A 15178-nucleotide genomic window follows, 5' to 3' on the forward strand; every position below is an offset into this window, starting at 1 on the left:
TTCGGCACGGGTTTATGGACAGAGACTGCACCAGGTGCCTTTCCAACTACAACACACTGCTGCTCAGAGAGGCCGGCTGGTAACCAGCGCATCCGTCCCGACGACCGCTGCAGCTCCGGCTCCATTACTCACCTGTCCCTGCTTGGGAAACATGGAGCCGCCTGATGCTGCACCGACCGGGTGACTGCGATTAACTAGGGCTCCCTGCACATTGCGGCATGGCTCTTGCCTATCGCTGAGGCTCTGGTGTTTCACATTTCCCTGGCCAATGGGATAGCACCAGGGAGCAGGCATTGAAAGCTCCTGCCCAGCGATATATGTGCTCATACATCTATTTGCTACATCATCGATCTTGTACCGGTTGAATAACACTATTTATCTTGGGCTTCATGTAGTATTCTTCAAGTGCACAGCCGTGAGTTATTTTTCATTTATTGACAACCATATTCCAGGTTTTCATCCAAGTGCATATACTGAACTCTGCACTTCTCACGTCCCCCTTGGGGTTATCAGTAATTGAACGTTTAACATTTATCTTAATTGGTGTCCAAGCCACATTTTGGATGCTTAATTATATATTATATATCAACATTATTGTGATGTTTTAATATTGTAACATACCCCCGGAACGTTGTTGTATTTTATTTTTCAAAAATAAATGTCTCCAATTGCTTGATTGTTAAGCGCCACTTGGTTTTGTTTGCTCTTTTAAAAATGTGAAGGCTTTCAGAGCCTCGGGTTGCCAAATCGAAGGATTGGCTCTTTTCCTGGCTAACATGGTAATTGGGGCGATGATATTGGAGTAGTTTTTGATAAATTTTCTGTAAAAATTGGCAAAGCCAAGAGATCATTGGATCCCTTTTGGAGTTGTAGGAAGAGTCCAATCATAACCGCTTGGACCTTGGTTGAATCCATCTGTACCTCAAAGGTGCACTTTTCTAACTTGCAAAAAGATGATTCATCCTAAGACGGTTTAAGACCTCTTTGACTTGCTCACGATGGACCTTCAAATCTTTAGAAAAAATGAGAATATCATCCAAGTATACCACTAGACAACTGTAAAGATGATCTCTGAATATCTCATTCAAGAAGTTCTGGAAGGCCACCGGAGCATTGCAGAGACCGAAGGGCATCACTAGATACTCGTAATGCCTGTTCCAGGTGTTAAAAGTGGTCTTCCATTCATCTCCAGAATGAATACGTATCAGATTATAAGCCCTTCGATGGTCCAATTTACTGAAAACGATAGCCCCTTTCACCCGATCTAATAACTCGGGAATCAGGGGCAGAGGATATCTGTTCTTCACAGTGAGATCATTGAAACTCTGATAGTCTATGCATGGCCACAAACCCCCATCCTTCTTTTTCATGAAAAAAACCCTGCCCCAGCCGGGGAGGAAGAGGGGCGAATAAAACCCTTACTGAGATTTTCTGAAATATAGTCTGACATAGCCTGGAGAGTCTAGACGAGCTGACATACTTTGCATAAACTGCATGATTTGAGTTTGCGTAGCTTCCTGCTTATTTAAATGTGACAGGATGTCTGAGACTGCGTCACCCCCAGAAGCCTGATCACTTGTCGGATCCATGGGGCCATTTACTGTCACGCTCGGCTTGAGTTGGGGAGCTGCTGATTGATAATTGACTGAGGGAGCAGCTAGGAAGGAAACGAGGTGGCTCAGTGTAGTAGTTACTCATGGATTGAAGACTTAGGCCCGAATATGTAGAGGGGTAGGCAATGAGGACAATGACCAAGAACGATACACTGAAGAAAGATTAATTCAGTTTTAATGTGACCTCAATCATATACAACGATTAGGAGATAAGTCTGAGTGAATTCTGAAGGACGAAATGTTTGTGACTTGTAAATGATGCTGAAGAATACTGAATAAAGAAGTGACTTGTGATTTGTAAATGATGCCGAAGAACACTAAATGAAGAGATGACTTGTGGTTTGTAAATGATGCTGACGAACCCTGAATGAAGACATGACTTGTGATTTGTAAATGATGCTGAAGAACAGTGAATGAAGAGATGACTTGTGACTTGTAAACGATGCTGAAGAACACTGAATGAAGAGATGACTTGAAGAACGATGTTGAAGAGAGGATCGCTGTGAGCACCGTCAGCAAAAGGAGATCCTCTACCAGATAGAGGACCCAGCTGTTAAACCACAAGAGCAGGTGGACTGGGAGCAAAGGACTGCGATAACAGAACTGACCACCGGACGGTCTCCACAGAAACAGGATACCGGGGGTTAACCTGGGAGTACAGAGCTTGAGCACCTTACAGCAGCAAGTAACTTGAAGCACTGGCAACATCGCTAAGCATCAACCCCTTTTTATAAGGGAAGACTGCACTGGATTGGTTGAACGCGAACTGGGATACCTATTGGATTGGCTTGGTCTCCAACATGGTGGCTCCCTGCACAGAGGACACATATGGAACCAGCACACAGCCACTACCTCTGGCCTCAGCCTCCCAGGTGCTGCACTCAAGCAACAGGACACTTGGAAACAGATACCTCCGGCTGCCATGCTCCGCTCCCCAGGACCCGGACCACAGCCTCTAGACGCCCGGCAGCAGCATCGGGAGGACCTCGCTGCCACAGCTCCTATCAGCTGCAGTCACACCAGCCAACAGGAAGGCCGCAGGACCAGAACCGGAAGTGAGACTCCGGATGCTGACAGTAAGGGGCATTGTAGTGACAAAGGCTGGGGGGTTGGAGAGGGTGACCTTCCATGATATTGCTATAGGGCCCACAAAGTTCTAGTTGAGCCCCTGACTGTACATACATTGACATCAGGACTGGTTGAAATGATTTAGTTGAACACAAAAGAAAGAAAAGTACATCTGCACACTTGAATGGTCTACATTAACGGTTTAGTTCAATAATAAATGAATCAATGAAACCCCAATATACATGTGTCTGGATTAGACTTTAGGCCTCTCTGGGGGTGCGACCCTATTACAACCAAAATATCGAAACAAATATAGAGAACTAGAAAGACGGTTGTGGAGTTGGGTGCACAGTATCAATTAATTGGATTGATTGTCAAATATAAAACATAACTTTTATTATTTATATTAATATTCAGAAGGTCCTTGTCTTAGGACACATACAGCAAAATATAGAGGTTAAAAAACATGACATATACAAACACATAAGTGATATAGAAGAAAAAAGAATGTGAGACAGATTCTTAAAAAGTGGGATCACCACAATGACTCCTGCAACAAGTATGATTGTTTATATGTGGGACGTTATCCACTCAGGATACAGCTTGAATCACATTTATCAGTTCTAGATATATTTAATATTGTGTGGAGCGATTGGGTATAGCCACAGATGGTGGGGTATTTCTAATGGGACACTACCTCTGGTGCGTAGATGCAATATAATGTGTGATACTGCTAGAACCTCTTGCCAATCTATTAATAATGGATTACTCTTAGGTAAAAATCATTAACTGAATTGATGCTGAGAATGACATCATAAAGAAAATTGTGCCACTGGTGCCCTATATTAAGTGTGTGATGTATCCCCTTATAGATAACTAGTAGGCGAATCCATAATGCTAGAGGTGTATATGTTTGTCAAACAAACATATACACCTCTAGCATTATGGATTCGCCTACTAGTTATCTATAAGGGGATACATCACACACTTAATATAGGGCACCAGTGGCACAATTTTCTTTATGATGTCATTCTCAGCATCAATTCAGTTAATGATTTTTACCTAAGAGTAATCCATTATTAATAGATTGGCAAGAGGTTCTAGCAGTATCACACATTATATTGCATCTACGCACCAGAGGTAGTGTCCCATTAGAAATACCCCACCATCTGTGGCTATACCCAATCGCTCCACACGATATTAAATATATCTAGAACTGATAAATGTGATTCAAGCTGTATCCTGAGTGGATAACGTCCCACATATAAACAATCATACTTGTTGCAGGAGTCATTGTGGTGATCCCACTTTTTAAGAATCTGTCTCACATTCTTTTTTCTTCTATATCACTTATGTGTTTGTATATGTCATGTTTTTTAACCTCTATATTTTGCTGTATGTGTCCTAAGACAAGGACCTTCTGAATATTAATATAAATAATAAAAGTTATGTTTTATATTTGACAATCAATCCAATTAATTGATACTGTGCACCCAACTCCACAACCGTCTTTCTAGTTCTCTATATTTGTTCTGGTTGAAATGATGCAATGTTGCTGATATTAAACTGAAATTAGGACTCTTGGGGCAATAACAAACAAGGCTAAGCAGCAAAAGTAACCCAAGTTAAAAAGACAATAAAAGAAGAATAAAAAAAAAATTGATTAATTGATTGTGGTAGGCACTGGCAAATGTATGGTCCTCTGTGAGGTGAGGCCTGTTGGCAAAAAGACAATAATAGAATAAGACAGTAACCAATGCCCCTCAAAAATGCAGCCCATAATGACAATAGAGCTATGATCTTTAAAAAATATCTCTGCAAATAAGACCATCCCTAATGACCCCCAAAATTACAGCACATTTTGAAAAGAAAAGTGGTGCAAGATAGAATTGTCCTTGGGCCCACCCACCAACTTTTATGTTTGATATTAAAAAGGACATGCACAGTTTAACAAACTGCTAGGTTTGTTTGGGCCCCTGCAAAACATTTTTTTTTGGGGGGGAAGGACTTCCTTTGATCACTAATGAGGAGGTTGATGATGAGAGTGTTAATTACATTATAATCTTGTAAAATAAATTTCTTAAACTCGCCACAAATGACTTAATATGAAGGAGATGCCTAGATGGCTAACGTCCCTACCTCTATTAACTTTGTCCTCACAAATGGAGCAGATGCCTTCACAACATTGTCAGGATTTGGGTGCAAATAATTCCACACGCAAGAGGTGGCTTTTTTGGTCTAATGCCCAGGCATTACAATGGTTTCTTTTTATCACAGGCAAGAACTGCAATCACTGGTGGCTGACTTACACAAACAACTTCATCAACATTCTCATCTTCAGCGTCAGATAGTAGTAGTACACACATATCCCCCTCATCCTCTTCCAAGTCCACACAAGCATCCTCAATTTCTATTATGTCCTCATCACCATCTTTACCTGTACTGCTCCCCACATGTGCAGATGATGAAGAAATGGTGGAAGGATGCAAAAGAGGCTTCTCTATGAGGACAGTGTGAGAAATGTCAGACTCACACATAGCTAATGTTGACACTTCTAGACTTTCCTCAGGGATGCGTGATGGTTCTGAATACACAGTTTGTTCTACTGCTTTAGTGGTTTTTATCATTTTTTACATCTCTTCTAGATTCTGTATGAAAACATATTGCATCGTAATGAGAGGCAGAAGAAGATACCTATATAGAGAGAATGGGAGCGCATATACAATTGGAAAATATAAAAAAAGTTATTTATTTATACACATATATAAAAACATATATTTGTGGATTCTAACTAAAAAGTTGCCAATGCTTAACACATCCTAGGAGCATTTACCACAGTTCTTATAATCCGGTTATTGGTTGCACACGCGCCCCAATCACTTTAATGGAAGTGTCTCTGTGTACTCCCATAGTGGGGCTAGGCGCCGGAACACCTAGTCCCGCCGGGCCTGCGACGGAGCCACACTAGATGAGTGCAGCTCCATTTGCGTATGTTATGAATACACAGTGGTGTATGGCCTGCGAAGTCACAGTGCTTGTACTTTATAAATACACAGTGGAGCATACTTTTAATATTTTTTCAACTGTTTTTACTTTTCTTGACCGTTTAATTTTTTTTTCCCATTTTTAAAACTTTTGTAAAAATTTTTATTTTTTTTTAACACTTGAGCAGATGGACACTGGACAGGTGTGTCATCTGAACTGGAGCAGATGGACACTGGACAGGTGCACCAGCAGCACTAGAACAGATGGACACTGGACAGGTGCACCAGCAGCACTGGAACAGATGGACACTGGACAGGTGCACCAGCAGCACTGGAACAGATGGACACTGGACAGTTGCATCAGCAGCACTGGAACAGATGGACACTGGACAGTTGCATCAGCAGCACTGGAACAGATGGACACTGGACGGATCATCATCAGCACTGAAGCGGATGGACACTGGATAGGGGCATTGGAGGTCATTCCGACCTGATTGTAGCTGTGCTTTAGCACAGCTATGATCACTGACACTGAAATGCGGGGGGACGCCCAGCACAGAGCTAGTCCGCCCCGCATGTCTGGCCAGCCCCCCTTCCCTCACAAGTACAATAGCATTGCTCAGTGGCGATGCTTTTGTACTTGAAGAGTAACTCCCAGCCAGCGCAGCTCCTGCGGCTGGCCGGGAGTTACTCATCGCTGCCCTGGGTTGAAGCGGCTGCATGTGACATCACGCAGCCGCTGCGGCCCACCCCCTGCCACACCTGCGTTGGCTGGACCGCACCCCAAAAATGGTGGGCAAACACCGCCGTGCCACCCCCTCCCGCCCAGCGACTGCCTCTGCCTGTCAATCAGGCAGAGGCGATCGCTAGGCAACGACGGCCATTGGCCATCTGGCATGTGCCGGTGCAATGCAGAACCGGCGCATGCGCAGTTCTAACCCAATCGCACCGCTGCAAACAACTGTAGCGTGTGATCGGATCAGAATTACTCCCATTGATAGCACTGGAGTGGCTGGACACTGGACAGCCGCTTAATGGACACAGCACAGCCACTTTAGATGGACATATGCAGCACAGTCACTTGTATATAGAGACTGGACACAGCACAGCCATTTGTATGGATGGACACAGCATAGCCACTTCTTTGGAGTCTGGACATAGCACAGGCATGGCATCTTTGTATGCAGAGTTTGTGCTAAAATATGCAAAAGATACAGGAGGTGTCTTGAGTTAAAAGACGCACACTGCAGGCTTCTGTGATCCGCTGCTGCATCCAAGGATGCAGTATCAGATCAACTGCATGACCATCAGGCAACTGAGTAACCCTCAGGTTGAATCAGGCAGCTGAGGCCAGTGTACAAAGATGCAGCCACTTGCTTTGGCCCGCCCAGAAAATGGGACCAACATGCCCCCATTTCTTTTGACACTTCCTGATACTGCCCCCAAATGCCAGCAATATGTCAGGCATGCTGCAGTGTTTGGAGGAGCACTACTAGCAATCTTGCAGCCCCAGATCTGATCATGGCCCTCATTCCGAGTTGTTCGCTCGTTATTTTTCTTCGCATCGGTGCGATTTTCCGCTAACTGCGCATGCGCAATGTTCGCACTGCGGCTGCGTCAAGTAAATTTGCTATGCAGTTAGGTATTTTACTCACGGCATTACAAGGTTTTTTCTTCGTTCTGGTGATCGGAGTGTGATTAACAGGAAGTGGGTGTTTCTGGGCGGAAACTGACCGTTTTATGGGTGTGTGTGAAAAAACGCTGCCGTTTCTGGGAAAAACGCGGGAGTGGCTGGAGAAACGGGGGAGTGTCTGGGCGAACGCTGGGTGTGTTTGTGACGTCAAACCAGGAACGAAACTGACTGAACTGATCGCAGTAAGTGTCGAGCTACTCAGAAACTGCTAAGAAATTTCTATTCGCAATTTTGAGAATCTTTCGTTCGCAATTCTGCTAAGCTAAGATACACTCCCAGAGGGCGGCGGCTTAGCGTGTGCAATGCTGCTAAAAGCAGCTTGCGAGCGAACAACTCGGAATGAGGGCCCATGTGCAGTGCGGCTCCTGTGCATGTGCAGATCTAAAAACATTAGAGATTTACATACATCCCTGAATTAGGGCCCTCATTCCGAGTTGATCGGTCGGTATTTTTCATCGCATCGCAATGAAAACCCGCTTAGTACGCATGCGCAATATTCGCACTGCGACTGCGCCAAGTAATTTAACAATGAGGATAGTATTTTTACTCACGGCTTTTTCATCGCTCCGGCATTCGTAATGTGATTGACAGGAAATGGGTGTTACTGGGCGGAAACACGGCGTTTTAGGGGCGTGTGGATGAAAACGCTACCGTTTCCGGAAAAAACGCAGGAGTGGCTGGAGAAACGGAGGAGTGTCTGGGCGAACGCTGGGTGTGTTTGTGACGTCAAACCAGGAACGACAAGCACTGAACTGATCGCACAGGCAGAGTAAGTCTGAAGCTACTCTGAAACTGCTAAGTAGTTTGTAATCGCAATATTGCGAATACATCGGTCGCAATTTTAAGAAGCTAAGATTCACTCCCAGTAGGCGTAGGCTTAGCGTGTGTAACTCTGCTAAATTCGCCTTGCGACCGATCAACTCGGAATGAGGGCCTAGGTCCGTACTGTGTAAAAGAAGAATCTGCTAAAGACCAAAAACATTAAATAAGTAAATAAAATTATCAAAATTTTATTTCAATGCTATCCTCCAACAATTATCTTCTCAATGAAATGCATCACAATATGGAAACTTTTTTCTCTTTAGTTGGTGTTAACCAGCAGATATTTGCTAAAAGACCATGGGGGTAATTCTGAGTTGATCGCAGCAGGAACTTTGGGGGTCATTACGAGTTGATCGTACCTGTGCAAATTTTGCACAGCTACGATCAACTTTCCTGTCAATCAAGCAGAGGCAATCGCCGCCCTGCTAGGGCCGTCGGCCGTCCCGCAGGCGCACAAAGGCGCCGGCGCATGCACAGCAGGGACCCGTTCGCTCTGCTGCATGAAAACGCAGTGAGCGAACGGATCGGAATGACCCCCTTTGTTAGCAGTTGGGCAAAACCATGTGCACTGCAGGAAGGGCAGATATAACATGTGCAGAGAGAGCTAGATTTGGGTGTGGTGTGTTTAATCTGCAATCTAAATTGCAGTGTAAAAATAAAGCAGCCAGTATTTACCCTGCACAGAAACAAAATAAACCACCCAAATCTAACTCTCTCTGCACATGTTATATCTGCCTCCCCTGCAGTGCACATGGTTTTGCCCAAGTGCTAAAAGATTTCCTGCTGCGATCAACTTGGAATTACCCCCAAAGTTCCTGCTGCGATCAACTCAGAATTACTCCCCATGTACTCATCTGTCCATTATAGTTACTCATATTATGTTGCTTGGGACATTAACCAAGCTTTAGGATTATTTCATTTATACATTATAAATTTTTTTTAAAGCGGCGGTCATTTACAAAGAATGGTTTTGCCTTGCAAATGATTGACGTTTTTAAAATAAATTCCAAGTTCGCTGGAAGCCCGCACCTCTGGCCAACTCGGCTATCATTACATTCGGCCCATTATTTTAATTACTAAGTAAATTAGTGATGTGTCAGTATATTTTTATTAATGCCGTGTTCTGTCGGGCTCAATTATTATCAAGCCAGAAGTTAAATCATTCACGGAGACATCAGCCCATTTTGCAGATGGTTCTGTTGTGAGCAACCTTGATGTTGTCATACTTGCCACAGGATATACATACAGTTTTCCTTTTCTGGATGATTCACTTGTGAAGATTGATGAAAGCAAAGGCTCTTTCTACAAAAAGATCATTCCTTTGGGCATTGAAAAGCCCACAATAGCATTCATTTCCTTTATTCTCCCAATTGGGCCAACCATGGTCGTTGCTGAACTTCAGTCTCGATGGGCTACAAGACTCTTTAAGGGTAAGAGATTGTGATAATAATGAGTAAACTTACAGGAAAACTATAAAAACAGATATCTCTAACTTTATCCTATCCAATGGGGGTCATTCCGAGTTGATCGCTTGCTAGCTAGTTTTAGCAGCTGTGCAAATGCTATGCCGCCGCCCACTGGGGAGTGTATTTTAGCTTAGCAAAAGTGCAAACGCATGTGCAGCTGAGCTCTACAAAAACAGTTTGTGCAGTTTCAGAGTAGCTCTGAACCTACTCAGCGCTTGCGATCACTTCAGCCTATTCGTGTCCGGATTTTACGTCATACACCCGCCCAGTGAACGCCCAGCCACGCCTGCATTTTTTCAGACAAGCCTGCATTTTTGCAAACACTCCCTGAAAACGGTCAGTTGACACCCAGTAATGCCCCCTTCCAGTCAATCTTCTTGTGGCCGCCAGTGCGAAGGAAAACTTTGCTAGAACCTGAGCACAACCACAAAGAGCTTTGTACCCGTATGTCGCGTGTGCGCATTGCGGGGCATACGCTTGCGCAGAAATGCCATTTTCCACCTGATTGTTGCGCTGCGAAAATCGGCAATCAACTCGGAATGACCCCAATGTGTCAGTAAATTATTTTTCTACAATCATTTTCAGGATTACACAATCTTCCAAATGCAGAAGAAATGAAGGAGGAAATGATAAAGGATGAGAAAAATAGAAAGAAATGGTGAGATAAGAGACACTTCCTTTATAGATAAAATATTTAATAATTGTTACAAAATAAAAATGAATTATATATTTATTAATGCTTCCATTATAATGCATCTAAGGACATGTCTTCTCTTTTTAAGCATGCATAACTTACTGTATAGTATGTTTAACTGCTGTGAGATGCACACACAGGTGTGTTATATTTTTTCAAGATTCATTATGTCGACATTCATAATGCCAACATGAGAATGGTCACAATGTCGATAGGCAGAATGTTGTCAATAATGAAATGTCAACATTATTAGAATATTAACAAAACATACCAAGTGTTCTAGTGGGGGATTTATCTGTTCCGGGCGGTAGTAGAGCCCCTTATACACATTACATCACAGTAGAGCCTCTTATACTCATTATGCCAGGTAAAACCCCTTATACACATTATACCATATAAAGCCCCTTATACACATTATTCCATGTAGAGCCCCTTATACACATTATGCCAGGTAAAACCCCTTATACACATTATACCATATAAAGCTCCTAATACACATTATGCCAGGTAGAGCCCCTTATATACACTATGCCAGGTATGCACCATATACACATTATGCCAGGTAGAGCCCCTTATAAACATTATGCCAGATAGAGCCCTTATACCTCATTCCTCCTCATCATCATCCCCCCCCTTCCCCTCACAAGGTTTAATGTCAGTGAACAGAGTGTGTGTTAGAGCTGGGTGTAATGTCAGTGAGCAGAGTGTGTATGTGAGCAGTATGTATTGTTATTGCACAGTGTGAGCAGGGTGTTGTGGTAGTGAGCAGTGTGTGTGTGTGTGTGTGAGCAGGGTGTTGTGCCAGTAAGCAGTGTGTGTGTGTGTGTGTGTGTGTGTGTGTGTGTTTAAGCAGGGTGTAGTGCCAGTGAGCAGAGTTTGTGTGTGTGTGCAGGGTGTAGTGACAATGAGCAGTGTTGTGCATCAGCAAGGTGTAGTGTCAGTGAGCAGTGTGTGAGTGTGTGTGTGTGTGTGTGAGCAGGGTATAGTGTTAGTGAGCGGTGTGTGTGTGTATACGTGTTGAAACAGGGTATAGTGTCAGTGAGCAGTGTGTGTTTTTGTGAGCAGGACTTTTATCAGTGAGCAGTTTGTGTGTTTAAGGAGGGTGTAGTGTCAGTAAGTAGTGTGTGTGTGAGTAGGGTGTAATGTCAGTGAGCAGTGTGTGCGTGTGTGTGCGTGTTTGTGTGTGTGTGTGTGTGTGTGTGTGTATGTGTGTAAGCAGGGTGTAGTGTCAGTGGGCACTGTGCGTGTGTGTGTGTGTGTGTGTGTGTGTATGTGTGTGTGAGCAGGGTGTAGTGTCAGTGAGCAGGGTGTGTGTGAGCACCTTATCCCAGGAGTACCTATACTGTGTTTGAACAGCAGCAGTCAGCAGCTGGCTCCAGAATTCCCTCTTCACACACTGCAAGAGAGGAGAAGGGGGGGCGAGCAAATCGGGGATAGACTCTAAGAGTCTAACTGCCTAGCAATACCTGCTGTAATGTATACAGTGGCCAGCACTGCAGCTAACAGCGCATACATAGGTGGCCAATTGGAGTGGATGCAGATAGTGCCCTCACAGGGCAAATGCTGTTTACTAAACACCACCTGCGCCACACTAGATACGGGCCTGGGTTATATAATATGTAGTAGTCACATTAAAGTAGTATGAACTCAAGTGACTGGCACTTAATTCAGGCATTCATATTGATATGCTAACAGACATTCATGTTAATGGTATGTTAGGTTGATGGCTATCATATTGATGTATCAGGTTGACATGAGAATGTCGACATGGTCACAATGTCAGCATGCAGAATGTCAGCATGCTTAGCATGTTGACATTGACCATATTGACATTCATCGTGTCTACATTGATGACATGTCAACATGATAGAATGTTGACATATCATCCCTAGTGGCCCAGCGAACACTTACAGTATCTTGCGGGATATAAACTAACAGTCGATTTTGTGTTTCAGTCGATTTTCAGTTGATCTTCAGTCGATTTTGAGTGACCGCTATTTACTAAAGTCAAAATCGACTCAAAATTGACCCAAATAGAACTTTACACTCAAACAAGACTACAATAGAACCTTCTATACTTTAACAAAAAGTTCAATTCCTAACCTATATTTACTAATAGTTGATTTGAAAATCGTCTCAAAATCGACCCAACATCACCATTTTTAACAGGACCACCAGAAATAGATCTATTTGATTTTTTTTCCATGTAAAATTGTCTGAAGCCTCATTATGATGGAAAAAACATGGTAGAGAAGCACTACCATGGGGCACTCTGGCTTCAGAAATCATGACATTGAAAGGCACAGCAATGATTTGAAAAACAAAAAGGCGGAGATACAATTTAGGCCAGGAATTAAGGTGTTTGTGGGTAATACAGTGTATGTGACCTGTTTTTGGCCAATAGAAATATTTTTGGTCAATTTTGAGTTGATATTGGGTTGATGTGTGATCGATGTTATCAATTTTTGATGAAAAAATTGATAACACTTTTAGAACTTTAAAATAGAACTCACATCACAGCTATTTTTAAAAGGAACTCAAAATTTACTTTTAGTAAATTTGCTATTTGGAATAGAACCACTGTAGTCGCTTTTGTGGGGATGTTGGTTCTATTCTGGTTCATTTTAAATAAAACCAAGATCGACTGGTAGTAAATATACCCCCTAGTCCCAATTGCTGCAGCAGCAAAAGCATGGCTTCCGGATCCAGATGGTTATGTGACCATCACTTCCAAAAACATAATATGCAAAACATGGCAAGCAATCAGTTTATTGGTCCACTACAGTTGCTCGCAAGGGAGGGGCTAAACTAGACAAGATAAAACAGAAATCCCCCAGCACACAGTAATGGACAAGCAAATTAGATTTACACCCTATATGATAGTAGTATTGCAGAGATCTCAGTTACTCATATTTGCAAAGATATGGGGGGTCATTCCGAGTTGATCGCTATGCTGCGATCAGGTCTCTGCTGCACATGCGTATGCACCGCAATGCGCACGCGCGTCATACGGGTACAATGCGGATCGTTGCTGCGCTATGGCTTTAACAAAGAATCCATTCGCACAGCCGATCGCAAGGAGATTGACAGAAAGAGGGCGTTTATGGGTGTCAACTGACTGTTTTCTGGGAGTGGTAGGGAAAACTCAGGAGTGTCTGGGCATTTGGAGGGCAGGTGTGTGACGTCAATTCCGGCACCAAAAAGACTGAAGTGATCGCAAGGGCTGAATAAGTTCAGACCTACTCTGAAACCTCAGAAAATGTTTTTGCAGAGCTCGGCTGCACAGGCGTTCGCACACTTGCAAAGTGAAAATACACTCCCCCGTGATCGGCGACTATGCGTTTGCACAGCTGCTAAAAACAGCTAGCGTGCGTTCAACTCGGAGTGACCCCCAAGGTGTAGTCAAAGGCCACTTTGCAGCATCTCTGATATGGTGGTCTTAACACTACAGTACATGATAATAGTACCAACTTTGGGTCGTACATTGGTCTATTGCTACATGATAATAGTACATATAATTATATATTTCTGAAACAAGAGCTACAGTAACTCTGTAGGATATCGGCATGGTGTTTGGCAACATATTGAACCATGTTGACATTCTTGTGTCAACATTGTGGTGTCAAGATTATGAACGTCAACATAGTAACTGGATCCCAACATTTATGTCACTGATCTGATTTTCTGTGCCCACCACCCCTCATGCACAATTGCGTGATTTTCAGGTGAAGGCGATGTAGACCCTGCATCTAATCTGGACACAATGCTTATCCATAAATCATACAGAAGAAAAACTTCTTAAAACTAAAAACATTTTATTACAAACATGCTGAATTTCACATTTTGCAGTGGATTCTAACGGCAGGATGTAGTGCTTTCCAAGTTGGCCGGAGGTGCAGGTTTATAAAGCACCACTCATTTACAAAGCATGGTTTTGCCTTGTAATGATTGCCCCTTTAAGAAAATGCCTGAGATCTGCCAGCAACCTACACCTCCGGGCCAACTCAGATGTAAGTTTTGTCACAGAAATTTCTATGCAGTACATGAATGTTGGTCTACTCTAGACTGTACCATGTTTGTGAAGCTTTAAACACCTACGAAACAGAAAAGTATCTCTGGAAATTGTTACAATTTGACAACTATGCTGAAATTAAATCTTTTCATTGATTAAAACTTTTTTTTGCTCTTCCATTAAGGTTTGCAACAGCTAAAAATAATTTTCGACGTATATATTACATTCCATACTTGGATAATCTTGCTTCAGATATAGGGGTGAAACCAAACATATTCAAGATGTTCCTAACCGACCCACTTCTGGCATTCAAAGTTGTTTTTGGCCCCTTCAATTCTTACCAACTCCGTCTGACTGGTCCTGGCAAGTGGTCTGGAGCTCGAGAAGCCATTTTGACCCAATGGGACCGTGTTGAAAAGCCCCTAAGAACGCGAGTGGCAAAACGACAGTCTACATCACCACTGGCATCATTGACGCTCTGGTTTTATTGCTTTTTGGTGTTGCTTGTAGCTATCTGGCTTAAAAACTGAAATGTACAGTAACAAAGCTTTACTCTGTGATATATAAAATGGTTAATCAAATAGCAACACTGTTGTTTTGCACAGGTGTTTTGAAAATCATAACAAATTTGCAATTTTTAAAAGTTTTTCTTAACTGCAAAAACATGCTAATCAGGAAAGTGTCTCAAAAGTAATCTGTAACTACTCTTATAAAGTCATTGCTACAGAATGTGCATTGGATTGAATGCAAAATGTACTGTAGGCACCCTTTTCAGGAGATTTTCTTATTCTTACCATGGGCTGAACAGAAGCCTATTCATTGAGTT

General features: G+C 42.9%; 1 pseudogene; it reads left to right on the plus strand.

Annotated features, from left to right (window-relative positions):
• LOC134957823 (dimethylaniline monooxygenase [N-oxide-forming] 2-like) overlaps nucleotides 1–14929 on the plus strand; it is a 65474-nt pseudogene extending 50545 nt beyond the window's left edge.
• The last annotated feature ends 249 nt before the right edge of the window (nucleotides 14930–15178 follow it).

This window comes from Pseudophryne corroboree, chromosome 9, assembly GCF_028390025.1.
Source record: "Pseudophryne corroboree isolate aPseCor3 chromosome 9, aPseCor3.hap2, whole genome shotgun sequence".
Classification (NCBI taxonomy): Eukaryota; Metazoa; Chordata; class Amphibia; order Anura; family Myobatrachidae; genus Pseudophryne; species Pseudophryne corroboree.